The sequence below is a fragment of the Indicator indicator genome, chromosome 7 (assembly GCF_027791375.1).
Source record: "Indicator indicator isolate 239-I01 chromosome 7, UM_Iind_1.1, whole genome shotgun sequence".
NCBI lineage: Eukaryota > Metazoa > Chordata > Aves > Piciformes > Indicatoridae > Indicator > Indicator indicator.
The window spans coordinates 20,830,052-20,844,665 of NC_072016.1; the positions used below are offsets into that span (position 1 = coordinate 20,830,052).

The 14,614-nt window shown below is 37.0% G+C and overlaps 1 protein-coding gene across 1 annotated transcript in view; it reads left to right on the forward strand.

Moving 5' to 3' along the window:
- Positions 1-14,614, forward strand: part of LRMDA (leucine rich melanocyte differentiation associated) — a 639,303-nt gene that overhangs the window by 60,420 nt on the left and 564,269 nt on the right. The window lies entirely within an intron of this gene.

Sequence of the window (14,614 nt, forward strand, 5' to 3'; positions counted from 1 at the left end):
CTCAAAAATCTTCTTGGATCAGGACTGAATCTCATAATTTTGCAGACTAGCTAGTGATAGGTTTACAGGGCAAAAAAAGACAGGAAAGAGTAATAGTTTAACAAAAATTAGAAATGGAGAACTTGCAGTTGTTTCAAAGAAATTCCATATGACAGTTCACTTACGGAATTGTGTCTGACTTAGAGTTATCCTGGTTTTCTTTGTTTTGGATATAACTTGACTTTTGTTAATGGAAGCTGTATGCTCAGAACTTTAAAAGTTAAGTGTAGCTGTTATCCTGTCCCATCTGAACAGCTAAAGACTTAATAATACTAGTTTTGGGAAAACCTGAAGGTCATGGTAACTTTAACTATGTCTTTGTGTGTCTGTTACCAAAGAGCAGAGCTCAGATGCTCAGTCAAAATGGGAGTGCTAAATTAAGATTAACTCACCTATATACATGTCTGTGATTTCCTGATACTTGAAGAAAATGCTTCTGTACCTTAGTTAGGAGTAACTCACACTTACAAGTCATACACTTGTTAATCCTTTAAGATCATAGACTTAGTGCGCAGGGCATCATTTCTAATAACAGATTTCTTGTAATCACAAATATTAGTGAAGTTGTTATAAGCAGAGGTATTGATTCATGCAGAGCTTGTGGTAACAATCAGGACTTGTGTGTTGAGAATTCAGACAAGTATAAAAAGTTGTCAGACAAATCGGACAAGTTCATGCATCACATTAACCATGTGTAAACAGTAGCAAATCTAGAGTTCAATTTCTTGGCATTATTTGTTTCCATTGTTCTTGCTGTTGGTGTTTACAAATCTAGTTAATGTTTTATCTCCTGGTTTGGCATTAAAAAATGCCCAACATCATGAAAAATTTAGCACTGACAAATACCGATAGCATTTTCAGTATTTATGAAAGATAACTTTTTTCAGATGCAATTTGTTTGTCCTTCCATTTAGATATTTTCTATGTGGGAAGGCTGGAAGACAAGTGTCAGAATTATCCTCTGTAAACAATGGGGGGAAAGTAGAGTTTTTACATATAGGCACTTTGAGAGAACAGAATGAGATATTACTTGGATGACAAAGGAATGGATGTGTAATAAGTAGTTTATCTTCCTAATGTTATTAAAGGTTAGTGTTGACAATACTCTCTTTCCACACTTTCTCTAAAATTTTTGTCATCATACAAATTCAGCACTGGCCTGATTACTGTGTTGTTATGCATCTTATCTCATTGCCTTAATCCACAATTAAATAGTCAGTTTATAATAACCTCTTGCCACAGAAGAAAGAAATTGAATCTTTTGCTGATGAAGGATTTAGAATGAGAGGTGTTATTGTTCCATCGTATGCAGGCTGGGAAGTTGGGTAAGTAGGGTATGCTGAAATACTAGTTTTAGATATTTACATATTGTATGAACATTTAATATTTGGTGTAAGGAAAGTCCATCAAATGCTGTTGTAATTACCTTACTTCTTAGTGCTGACAAATGAGGTGGGCCTTTCACCACATTATTATATCTTGTGCCTTGTTCAGTCTCAGTTATTCAGACTGATTTTTCTAAACCAGTATGCTGGAAAAATTTATTGGCTTGTTTATATTTGGTAAGTATGAAAATGATTGTCTTCATTTTACATTCTCTAACTTTCAGAGTATGGCACCAAATCTCAGTATCTGCACTCCTTTCAGTGGTGCACACAGAGCCTCTCTGTTTTTAATATGGCTTACACTGTTAGGAGATATATTTAAAATTAGTATATTGATCTAAATTATCAGTATGTTGATACATTACTCAATGAACTTTTTAGTGAGGAATGCTGGTAACATTAGTTGCCTTATGCCTGAATAATTATTTGTTTCCCAAAATGTTTTTGAGCATCATTGACTCCAACATGCTGTTTAAAAGTCTAATTATCAGTTTCCTTTGTATTAGAGATGCTTCTGCAATTTTTTGCATAAATTATTTTTCAGTTTCTTTCTGACATAATGACCATCACAGAGCCCTGATAAGAATTACGTACCTTGAGCAAAATTTAGGTGGGATTTATGGCACTACTTGTCTACTAGAACTGCAGCTACTTCATCCTACATTGTATTTTTCTGTATCAAGTGGCTTGGTAAAATTGCCAATGAGTTCTGAACACCTGTTCAGTTTCATTGTTTGAGCTGAATTTTCTTCTAATGTGTTCCCATTTTAAGAATACTGTATCTGGGTTTTCTTACAATATCTTTTGTCTCAGTAAAATTGCTGAGAAGATGGAAGTATTTGCTTAGAGAATAAACGGTCTGAAAGTTGTTTTGGTGGGGTTTTATTGTGTGGTTCCTCTTCCCCCCTCCCTGACAAGTGAAAGCGGAGCAGTATACTCTTTCATGAATGTGATTGTTATAGTATATTTTGTGTGAGTTCATGGAGGGACACTTGCCTAAATTGCTTTCTGCCTCTTGTGGAAGTCTTTGATCATGGTGACAGTTTGACTGCATTAGTGAGAGTGTGTTGGTTAATCCTTTGCTTAACTTGTTCTTTTCGGCACAGCCAGGGGCCTTTCCAAAGAGAATCTGTCAGCATAGGCTAAATCCTAATCAAACAGGCCAAAAGAGAAGTTGGGACATGTGTTGTAGGCCAAAGAACTCCTTTTGGCACTAGATATTTTTTGATATGGTATTATTTTGCATACTCTGAAAATTTAAGCATTCATATAAATGCCAGTCATAAGGACATGCATCCTCTTTGAACACAGTGGTTCAGATGCTATAAACACTTTACATCTGCTCTGCTACTAGGAGTTGGTTTTGGTCTGGGTTTGGATGTTTTCAGTCCCTTTAGTAATTTAGTATTGAACAGTACATCTGAGTTTCTAGTTTCATAAGGCTGAAAATCGATGAAGACAGAATTCCTTCACATGAAAAATGTGGTCTCTGAAAAGCCCAGTCATATGTGGATGGTGAAGTTTCTAAGCCAAAAAAAACTTCTTCTTCACTGCAACTGACAGAGATGGAAAACTATTGTCCAAATCTGGAGATTTGGATATTGTCCAAATTGAGAGTAAATCTAGGTTACTTTTAAAGCTGATCCTGACTCTAATGAATTGCCACCAATAACGCCTAGTTTTTGCACTTTGAAGAAGCTTTATTTAATTACGTGAGACTTAAAGTAACAATCAGTATCCTTGACTGCCTAGCATAAAATCAATGGGTGTACATTCATCTGCTTTTGCAAAGTAAATTAGAATAACAAAAGATAAGGAGAAGTCTTTTATTTCTCTAAAATAAAAGTATATATTGATATTATTAATTATTAGTAAAGATAGTCAGAGCTGTTCTTTCAGAATTGAAGTGTTTCAGTTTCTTTGCAGAATGGTACTTAAAATGTGCTTATTAATGTACAAGAGGGGGAAACCAGAGATACATTTTCCCCCTTGTCAGTTCAGCAATCAACTGTAATAAGAGCTGATGTAAAATTTTCATACACTTTAAGGCATTCTTTAATGTCTTTATGCTACTTGAAACACTTTCCATTTTCCTTTCTCTTAACAAGCATATTGGGATATTCTTCATGGAGATAAAACAAGCTTAAATAAAGTTGTTAAAAGAGCCTGCAAGTAAATTGCTTGCATATTCTTTTTACCCTACTTCTTCCTCCCCCTACACTTAACATGATTAAAGTGAGTATTATAATATAGTTCATCCTAAATGGGTCTATGATTCATATCAGCCTTATCGCTGTCAGCCGAGCCAAAACAATTTCACTTTCACTGTCTTGTGCTACTCAGCTACGTAGTGGTATTATGGCAAACATGGGATGCTTGGATTGAGATGCAAATATGATTCCTCTTTCTAAATAACGTCTTCCCGTTTAAGCAATTTTTCACTTGGCTCCATGTTTTTAATTTAGATTTGGCAGATGCCTTAGGATGATAGCAAAATATTCCATTGATGTTTGATAGAAAAAGTGTAGACTTAGGAGCTTTCACGTTATTTAGTTACCCTAAGTAATGGACTAAAGGATGTTTTTGGGGGAAAAAAACCAAACCACACCAGCAACCCTAGGCCTAACTAAATGGTTAGAATTTTGACATCTACACAGAGATTTTGCTGATTTCCTTATCAAAATTGTCTAAAATAGTAGGAGAAATTCATGGAAGTCATCTGTCTGAGATTCTGATACTGAAAGATTTTGTTCATTAAAGGGCCATTGGCATTTTGTAAAATGATCCAGAAAGGATTTGGTTCTGCCTGTAGATTGCCATACTCTTCGTAGACTCTTCAGGTTGGAAATAACTTGTGAAGATACTGCTGAACTGTTTAGGATATCTGTTTACTTGAAAGCCTTTCTTGTGAATCATATTGCAGAGAAAGCTTTGCAGTGGTATTGATTTTATAGATATAACTTCAGAGCCAGTGCCCATGTATGGCATTTGAATCTGTATCCTCTCCGTAGGTTTCTTGTGTCTTACACTTTTGTTAGCATCACACAATGTTTTGTGTTAAAAGGGACATTTAAAGGGCATCTATCACAGAAGCACAGAATACCAGGTTTGAGGGACCCCACGGATCATCTGGTCCAACCTTTCTAGGTGATAGTGTAGCTTAAATGAGATGGCACAGAAACCTGTCAAACTGACATTTAGTCTAAACCCCCTGCAGTGAACAGGAACATATTTAACTAGATGAGGCTACCCAGGGCTGCATCAAGTCTGATCTTGAATGTCTCCAGGGACGGGACTTCAACAACATCCCTGGACAACCTGTTCCAGTATTTTACCACTCTCATTGTAAAGAATTTCTTCCTTATGTCTAACCCAAATCTACCCTGCTCCAGTTTAAAACTATCGCGCCTCCTCCTATCGCTACAGTCCCTCCTAAATGCTCCTTCCCCAGCCTTCCCATAAGTCCCCTTCAGATATTGAAATGTAGCTATAAGGTCTCCCTGGAGCCTTCTCTTCTCCAGGTTGAACAGCCCCAATTCTTTCAGCCAGTCTTTGTAGAAGAGGTACTCCAGCCCTCTGATCAGTTTTGTGGCCCTTCTGGACCTGCTCCATCAGGTCCGTGTCTCTCTTGTGCTGGGAGCTCCAGAGCTGGATGTAGGACTCCAAGTGAGGTCTCACCAGAGGAGAGTACAACAGTGACAGAATCACCTCTCTTGATCTGCTGGCCATGCTTCTTTTGATTCAGCACAGGATGCAATCGGTCTTCTGGGCTGCAAGTGCACGTTGTTGGCTTGTGTCCAGTTTCTCATCTACCAGTTCCCCCAAGCCCTGGATAGGTTGCTCAGACTTGTTCCACTGTTTCACCACCTTCATTGTAAAAAATGTCTTCCATATACTTAATCTTATCCCTGCCTTCATTTAGTTTAAAACTGTTAACCCTTGTCCTGTCACAGCATCCCCATCTTTCTATTAGGCCTCCTTTAAGTATTGAAAGGCTACAATAAGATACACCCAGAGCCTCTTCTCCAGGCTAAACAATCCCAACTCTCTCAGACTTTCTTCAGAGGAGAGGTGTTCCATTCTCCATTAGTGCTGGGGTAATTTCATAATTCTAAAGTGGAAGCTTTAAAGGGTGTTAGAGATCTCTCAAGTATTGTAAACAAAGATGAATCATGAAAAATTACCTTTTTGTAGTGTTTATTGTATAGTGCATGAAAAAATTTAGACCATAGATGAACTTTAGTTAACATGTTGGTCATGGTTTCTAGAGCTAGCTTTGAATCTCAACCAGTTGGAAAACATGATACCTCTCTTCTCTTGCACAAACCATGTCTCAAGTCTATTTTGTGGCTTTTTGTAACTATATATTTACATGAAGAGCGGTATATGTTTTGTTTTGTTTTAAAGAAGATAAAATTGTTATGTCTTGTGAATACAATACTGACTGATTTGTGAATCTTTGGTTTGAACTGCTTTTTAATGGTCTTTTATTTCACCCCCCAAAAATATTTTCCTAGTACAGAGAGAGAATTTCAGTCTCAGAGGTTGATTTTTCTCTTTCCAAGACTTACAGACAGTGGACGGAGCCGCAAGGTCTCTGGACTGTTCTCTTTGGGCAAAGTCTTCTGGACTATTCTCTTTGGACAAAGTCTTCTGGACTTTACAGAATTATTCTTTATAGTTGAACTGGAAAGGTGCTACTGGATGGATGTCTGTGGAAAAGGGTACAGAGAATTTTTTATCCTGATTGTAACATGGTGCTATCCCTTGCTCGATCAATTAAACACAGATTATATACCTGAATTTTAGGCACTCTAACATATGAGTAATCTTAGCAAGACTGGGATTTATTTGACAGGTTGTTGTTCTAGCCTTTGCCATGCTATTTTGATTCTTCCTCTGCTTGTTCAGTCTGCATTTTTAAGTTTTGTTTCATTTTACTATTCAGTGTTTATCTTCTTTTTCATTAATTGGAAATACTAGCCTCATTAATATGAATTTAATATACTGGCCTAAAGGTTTGACAAACAGTGAATTTTTTTTTTTTGTATGCCAATCTGAAAGAAGTTTTGGATGATTGTGGATATCTGTTTGAAAGTTCTGTCAGCACACAGTGAGAAAAGTGTTTTGGGATACATAAACTCTGAGTTAGGTTTACAATGTGTATCGTCAAATAAATTATGCCTACTGTATGAAGTAGTAGGAATAAATATGCACTCTTCAGTTTGAACAGTGATTGGCAGTTTTCTGCTTGGGCAGAGGAATTCTGTTGGGGTTTTTCGTATGGTGGCAATTATTTCCCTGGCTGTGTTAGCATGACTGTGAAGTAAACCAAGTAATAAATTAGGAAGATGGAGGTGAAGACATAGAGCCTCAGCCTAGCTGAACTGTTTTGAACTACCCAATCATATCTGTGATGCTATAGAGGAAGGTAAATAATTGTTTCTATAATGTGGTGCTAGTGAATGCAGTGTGTTGTGACACTTTGGTTAGCTACTATCTTAACAGGTAAAAGAATAAACATGTGGAGGGAGTGCATGGCAGGATCCTGACTGACTGCAGCAGCAGGCGATTAATGGGCAACAACACTCTGACAGGAACTGCTGACAAGGCGATAATGAGATTAGCACCTTCTGATTCTTTTATTAACAAGTAGCCAAAGAATCATTTGGGCATGTCAGTAGATAATGATGGAAATCGAGGGACACTCCGGAACCTTTGGGTAGCAGATCATACTCCTAGTGCTCCAAAGGTGACTTGCAGATTAACTGAATCATCTCTTTTTGCATATGTAATAGCTGAATATTACAGTGCTAACAGTAATAAGAGTGGATGTATTGTGGCCTTTATTTATGTTAGTGATTCAGGCATGTGGTAATGCAACAGTTCATTTTATACATGGAGCACTTGCTCACTTTGAAGAAGTATGTTGTATCAATATGAAAAATTGCTTTTTTCATGGAGCTTTATGCTAGGATTGATGATCTTGAGCTATTATTTCTCAGCGTTTTTTTTCTCATTGTGATGCTTGACTTGGTGTATAAAAACAATTACTTTTGAGGTAAGAGAATAGGAAATGAGTATGAATGGAAGGGGGTGCCTGAGGGTTGTGGGAAGGAGTGGGAATGGGGTAAGTGGAGACAGCTATAGATAATTTAAGTATGCAAATACTTGAGAGAACTAGTGAGTGGCAAGAAGTACAAGATTGTAAGGGTAAGGAGATGTGAACGGGAATGGACAAAATAATATTGAGGAGTATATTTTCTTTCTGGGAAATAATGCATTAGTTTCTGGGTAGAACTTGACACAGATACACCTGTTAGAGCAAACAGCCCTGTATGTGTGAACATGTTAAGAGTTACAGTTTGCCTTGCAGAGAGTTTGGCATTTTTCTTATTTCACTTTTCTTTTGGTAGGTATGAGTGCATAGAATTTGAATTTTCTTTATGGGCATTTAGGAGTGGGGGAAGGAAATTAATTGTTATTTTCAATGGTTTTCAAATATTAATAGCTAAAAAGGTACTTTATGAATGCATTTAATTGAGTGTTTCATTGGCATTAATCCCAGTTTGACAGGAAAATCTGATAAGATTGTTGATGTGATTTTGTGTTTGACCAAGTTAAAACATCTTAATATTTATCATCATACTCTAAGTTAGCTTGAAGTTTTTCTCCTGGGGGCTTACTTTGATGCAATTACTCAGGTTTACGAAAGTCAAGGGAGGCACAGATGTACAGATTAGCTTGAGTTAACTCTCCTTTAGATCAAAATAATTTTAAGATTTAACTGATTCAAATGCTTATCTTTTTGTCTGATTCCACTCAGGGTGGCTGTTTACAGAAATCAAATCTGACTTTACATTAGACTTGGTTTGCAGGTCACCTAGGTACTCTTGGAAAAAAACCTACTCAAACATCTGTGTAATCAAAGAAGACTTTTTATAAGTTTGGAACTTCCCCCCTGAGGACATCAGAAGTGCTCCACATGTTGGGTCCCAGAACCATTAATTAATTAATTAATTTTATATGACACGGGTTTTAATTGTGTCCATGTCTTTGCTAATCAGTGGCAAATGTCACTGTCATCCTCTTTAAGTTCCTTTTTTTGTATGTGTCTTTTAGAGTCTCACTGTACTCTGCTTAAACTGAACATAGTCTTGAAATCTTCGCTATTTGGATGTTGTTGTTGTCTTGAGCAGATAGCTCAGTATTAGAAGAAAATCAGCAGTGCTAGTGTAGCAGAAAGAAGTCTATCTGCTTACCTTTGTATTAGTATATCTCTAATCATTAAGAAAATGAAAAGAGGAAAAAAGGGAGCCATTTTGAAGTCAAGAATAATGGCTTGCTTTACAGCAGTGTTTTCTTGACATGACAGAGCTTGCTTATTTGTGTCTCAGACTTCCCTGTTATTCAACCAAGTAAAATGGTTGTCAGTCTGTTTTAAGTGAAAAAAATTGAACTGGATTTTTCAAAAGTATTGGTCAGCTTCATTATGCCAAGCTGTTTCTTTGGATGGTAAAAATAGATTTGTGCTTCAGCAATACCTCTGACACAGTGGACTAATCTTTAAATTTGCCTTTTTTTTTTCCCTTCACTGAAAAGCAAGTTGATACCTGTATCTGGAACACAAAGAAATAATCCAGTTGTTCCTCTTAGCAATCATTTTTAAAAGATATCTGATTGAAATAGAATTATATTCCTCTTCTGTCTTTCTTTGCTAATCTCTTTCATAGAGGCATATTAGAACAGTTTGAAGTATTTTATCAGTAACAATATATTAACAGGGGAAATGGTCAACCTGATTGTCATAATTCTTTTTTTAGATGATTGTCATAATTCCTTTTTTTAGATCACTTATTTTTTTTAACCAGTTTTTACAAACCAAATGTTAATGCATATTCTTGATTGCTAACCACCTCTGGGCATCAAACGTGTTTTTTCTTGAGTGCAATAAGTGATTATCTAACTCATGCTGCTCAGAAAAAGAGGTTTTGTTTTAATAAGCAGTTTGCAGTTTGGCACACAATGCTGAGGAAAGCAACATTATCTCCAGCAGTAAACTCTCCAGTCATTGCAAAGCTTGACAAGAAAATGATTGAGTCTGTTTGTTATACCTTTGTGGGGCTGCCACTGCTGCTGATGGAAATGTTGCTGTTTATTCAGCAATGCAATAACACTTTCTGTAATTTATGGATGCACATTCCCCAGATTACTAAAGGTAATATTGTTGACTAAAGGAAAGTATACGAATGGATAGTTTCAGTTGTTCCTGTCCTTATAAAAGTGATTGACTGTTCACTTTGCACTGGAAAGAATTTGCACAGGCTCTTTCCCTCTTAACAACTACAGATTTCCCTTCCACTGACGGTTACAAATAACACAGAAGGTTCTAACTGGCAGAAATACACTGACTTCCATAGGTCCAAGGGACAAAATCCTAGAAATGGTAGAACTTGCTCCTCACAGCTTGTTTATAATGTTTAGTAGCCCTTTTCCATCAATAACATGTTCCTATGTGCAAGGAAGTTAAGACTCTCTTGTTTCATTTCTGCACATAGAAAAGATCAAAAAGTTGAGACACAGTGTGTCTCTCTTCTCTCTACACCAACACATTTTTTGAGAAATAATGCATATTCATGTGGGGGGCCCTATTGTGGCCATGTATGTTAAGCAACATATTCCACAGTATATATGCTGTGGAATTGGCATGGAAAAAAAAATCAATGTAGTAGTTATGGTTACCAAATCTGGGGAAGCAGGCAATTCCACAAATGCTAAAATTTGTCTCTTTGCTCTACCAGCATAAAATATTTGCTTTCTGTCTTCTGCAGACAAGTTCTCTGTTTTATCTCTCGTCAGTGTTGGGTGAAGTTGTTGGAGTGGTGCTTCAGCTGCTTCAGAGCTCTTCTTCTGATGGCTGCCATTTTATGAGAAGGTTTCTAAACCCACTTGCTACTTGTATTATTTCATATTCTGCTACAACAGTGATGCTGTTCTGTGTTTAAAAATGTTGGGAGTAAAGGAAGATATGAAGAAACAAATTTTTAAAAAAAGAGAAAGATTCCCATGATTGGAAAAGGAGAATGCATAACCTTTGTTTCTGAGACAACCAGCGAAGATAGCCAATCCAGAATACTAACTTATTGTCCATAACATCTAGTTTACTGTTGGTTATCCTTACATAACTGCCTTAGTAATTTTTCATGTGATTGATGGAAAGTATCAAAGTAAGGTGTCTCTTCCTTCTTTATAAGTCTGGGTATTCTGGGGAGCAAGCCAGTGCAAGTAGTTTCAAGACATATACTCTGTGCGTATATCTATCTACCTATATATCTTGACTAATGTTTTCAAGAAGCAGTGTGGTTAACCTTTGTTACCTGTTTGAAAATACCTGTTTTGCAGATCTAATTATTTGTGATAATTCTGATTTATATGGGTGTTTGTTTCTATACCTCAATAAGATGTCTTCAACAACCTATTTAAACTTAATTTCTTACCATTTGGCACTATCAGGGTAGTCCACCAGAACAGAAACAGAAGTTGCAACCTCAGTGGAAGCATTAGTGAAGCTGTGTGGTTAGTTTCCTTGAAAAATTGCCTGTTGGAGAAAAGGTTTTGTTGAATACTAATTTTTAATTCAAACACTTTGGAAGTGCTAGGAATTTTTTACATGTTTTGTGTTTCTTTTTATTTGTAAAATGATATTTGCTTTCCTTTTTCCCCACCCTTCCTCTTAAGCAAATATAAGGCAACTCTTAAATGTCCAGGTGAGTGGTATGAGTATGTAGGGATCTGCTGCTCTGTTGTGGTAGGGTTTTTTTGTTTGTTTGTGTGTGGGTTTTGTTTGTTTTGTTTTGTTTGAACAGAGAGTCTTCCTACATTCTGCAGTAAACCATCACAGAAAGGAAACCAGAGACATGTCAGCAAAGTATGAAAATGCTTGTATTTTCAGTATTTTTGGTTGTGTAGTAAATGAAGAGCACATGAAAGCTACAAATATGAAATAACACTCAACTTGTGCTGTGACAGTTCGCACTGATCATCAACGTCCGTGTTCAGAGTGACTTGGACAATTAAAATTTCCAGTAATACTTGAGCTAAAATGAAGGAAAGCCATTTCTTTGATGTCTCATTGGGTGAATTTATAGTTTGTATAAACTATACTTGTATTATTAATTGCTTTTATTATCTAGCAACTTAGCAGAAAGTTCTTATTTTTGAATTCTTAAGTTATGATTGCAAGCTGCTGAAAACTTCCATTCTTTTAAGTTAAACGCTACAAATAATTTTTTTCTGGCAATAATCACAGGTATAATTTAAGTAACACATTTTTGGTGGGGGTTTGAAGACTACTGATTTGGTACTTCCTGTAGTATCTCCTGTGGTAAATTGAAGGTCTTGTGGGGAGTTCTCAGAATACTTTAAAACTGCGTAACTGTAAATACCACATCAGTTTGATCATCTTTGTAGAGTCTTGCAGGATTTCAAAATTCTTTTGTTATAAATTTTCAGAAAGATATCCCCCCCCCCCCCCCAATTACTGTGTTTCCTTTATATTCCTTTATAAGGGTTAGCATTAAATGCTGTGCTTTTCTCTTGCATGATACTGCTTATGGAAACACTGAACACTTAACATTTTAGCTAATGTCTATGTGAATTTCCACAAGGGCTGGATGGCAAAATGTAGTTTGAAAAGCCTTACTGGTTCCTGAAATTGCAGTTTTGCTTTTAGTTTTGCTTTTTTAACAACTCAGCAAGAAAAAATAAACCAAAACAGCCTCCCAAAGTAAAACAACAACAAAAAAAACCCTCTTGAACTTCTATCAGCAAGAGTGGCATTGACTAACAGCTCCAATGTAATGGATGCATAACAGCATTGCAATCTGGGATATTGTTTAAATACCGTGAAAAGCCTTGCTCATTTACTCTGTCTGAGCACTGTAGAGAAAAATGGTGTGGTAATCCTGCCATAGCAGGTGGTACTACTTTCATATCAGTATAAAATGAAATTCTGTGGATGGCTTTTTTTTTTCTTGTTCACTCTTTTTAATCTTTAAATAAGACGATTGGTAGCCTGTTGGCAAGAAAATGGCCCTGAATTTTTATTCAAAGTTATACAAGGATGATAGTTGGAATTTTTGGCAGGAGGCAAGCCATTGCTTTTCAGAAAATGCTGTCAGGGGAAGCTTTTTCTGAGTTACCTGCTGGGTCCAAGCTCTTTTATGTTGTTGTTGTGACAGGTAGATTTATAAGGCTTGAAATTTGTACAAATCAGTTGTCATTCAGTGCAAGCTGTCAATATGTCAAGCTGTCATGCCTGCTGTGAGGGGATGCCTGAGGGGGTGTACAAGGGGGCAACCATGGAGAAAGGAAATGAGTTCAAACAGACCTGAAATGGAGCTCACTTCTCTAGGTTTTCTGCCCCTGTAGAGCTGGCATTGATTTTTCTTGATGTTGAGCAACAGCAAACCTTAAATGACATGTTGTTAGCAATCTAAAGTTGCTGTTTATTGTCTTTTAAATGGCAGCAAATCATGCAGAAGGGAATATAGTGTGTGTTTTTGAGTTGTGCATGTTTAGCAGCATCCTGTCTGTGTCGCTTTCCTGGCCTGGCTGGTTTCAATTGGGAGAACTGCTGCTGCTGCTGTTGAACAAACACCACAACTTTATGTAGCATTTTGCAGGCATGATGTGAAAGTTAGTTTCACGGTCTTCATTCTCAGGACAGAAGATCATTCATGAACATGACATTAAAATGGGAGAGTAGCAGAGGTATATAAACACCAGAAATGGATGTTTGATGTACTTGCATGTATTAGAAATTACAATATTTAGGTTGGCTTATTGGTCATAATCTCTTGTTCTTGAACTCAGTAAGAAGATGCTTAATGTTAATTCATAGGCAGAAGTAATTATTAAATTCAAGCCGCTCCACCCCACTAGATGACTATTGAGCAGTACTAATTGGTTCGTATTGTCAGTTTCCAATAACTTCTAGAGTAAACTGTCATAAAATTTGAGTGTCTTCATCATTTCATAATATCTGTGTAGCTCCTACATGTGCAGTAATTTCATTTGATCAGAATGGCACATTTTGCTTTGATAGTGAGCTGTGATGGTAAATCCTTGCATAGTGTAACTCCTGTCATGTCACCTTACTCTTCAGGGTGACAATATGAGTATGTTGGATGTTAGGAAGAAGTTCTTCACCATGAGGATGATGAGACACTGGAACAGGTTACCCACGGAGGTGGTACAAGCCCCATCCCTGGAAGTTTTTAAGGCCAAGCTGGATGTGGCTCTGAGCAACCTCATCTAGTGTGAGGTGTCCCTGCCCATGGCAGGGGGGTTGGAACTAGATGATCCTTGAGGTCCCATCCAGCCCTGACAATTCTGTGATTCTATATGTTAACTCTAGCCTGGTAATTGTCATTGTGAGTTCCATCTCTGGAATGATTGGGCATTTCTTGTGTGTGACCTGGCCCTTCTCCAGACTTTGTGTTCTCTCCACATCTGGACAGGCTGTATTTGCTTTAATTAGTCATAAGATTTTTGTCCATTCAGTTGCTTCTTCATCCATCAAACAGTACTTGGAGGGGGAAAAAAATACTGGCAAGGGATGGAAATTGGGAAGGTGACATTTGAGCAACAGTCAGTGTCTAGAGGTAAAAAAATTAATCAAAGATTTCCATATAGCCGTTACCAGCTGGCATTCATGGCCTCTGAGCCGTTGAGCTAAAAAGTCTACAGAGAGGCACATGGTGCAGCTGAGTTTGTCTTGTAAAAGCGCAGCTGTCCAAAACATGACAGCTACAGCATTAGCAGGGCCATTAAGAGGTGTAGAACATTTCCAGGGAAATGATTTGAAAAATGACAATGCTGGCTCCTGTGTGATATTAATTATACCCTGTGCTCGTGGCAAATAAGCTAAAATAGTTGGCAAGAAAGACAAAATGAGGTGTCTTGTTTCTGATAGTAATTTTGATCAGTCATAGTACAAACCAGTATAGCTTTTTAAAGAAACAATGGCACTAATGGACAAGTAACATTTCTAGATTAGTTCTTTCTGAGCTCTTCAAAATAAAAAGGCAAAGCTGCTGCCTGTGTGAAAATGTAATGCGTGAACCCTGAAAGCCAAAATAATGATGACACTGTAACATCTTAGCTCTGGGCCATATGTCAGAGAATAC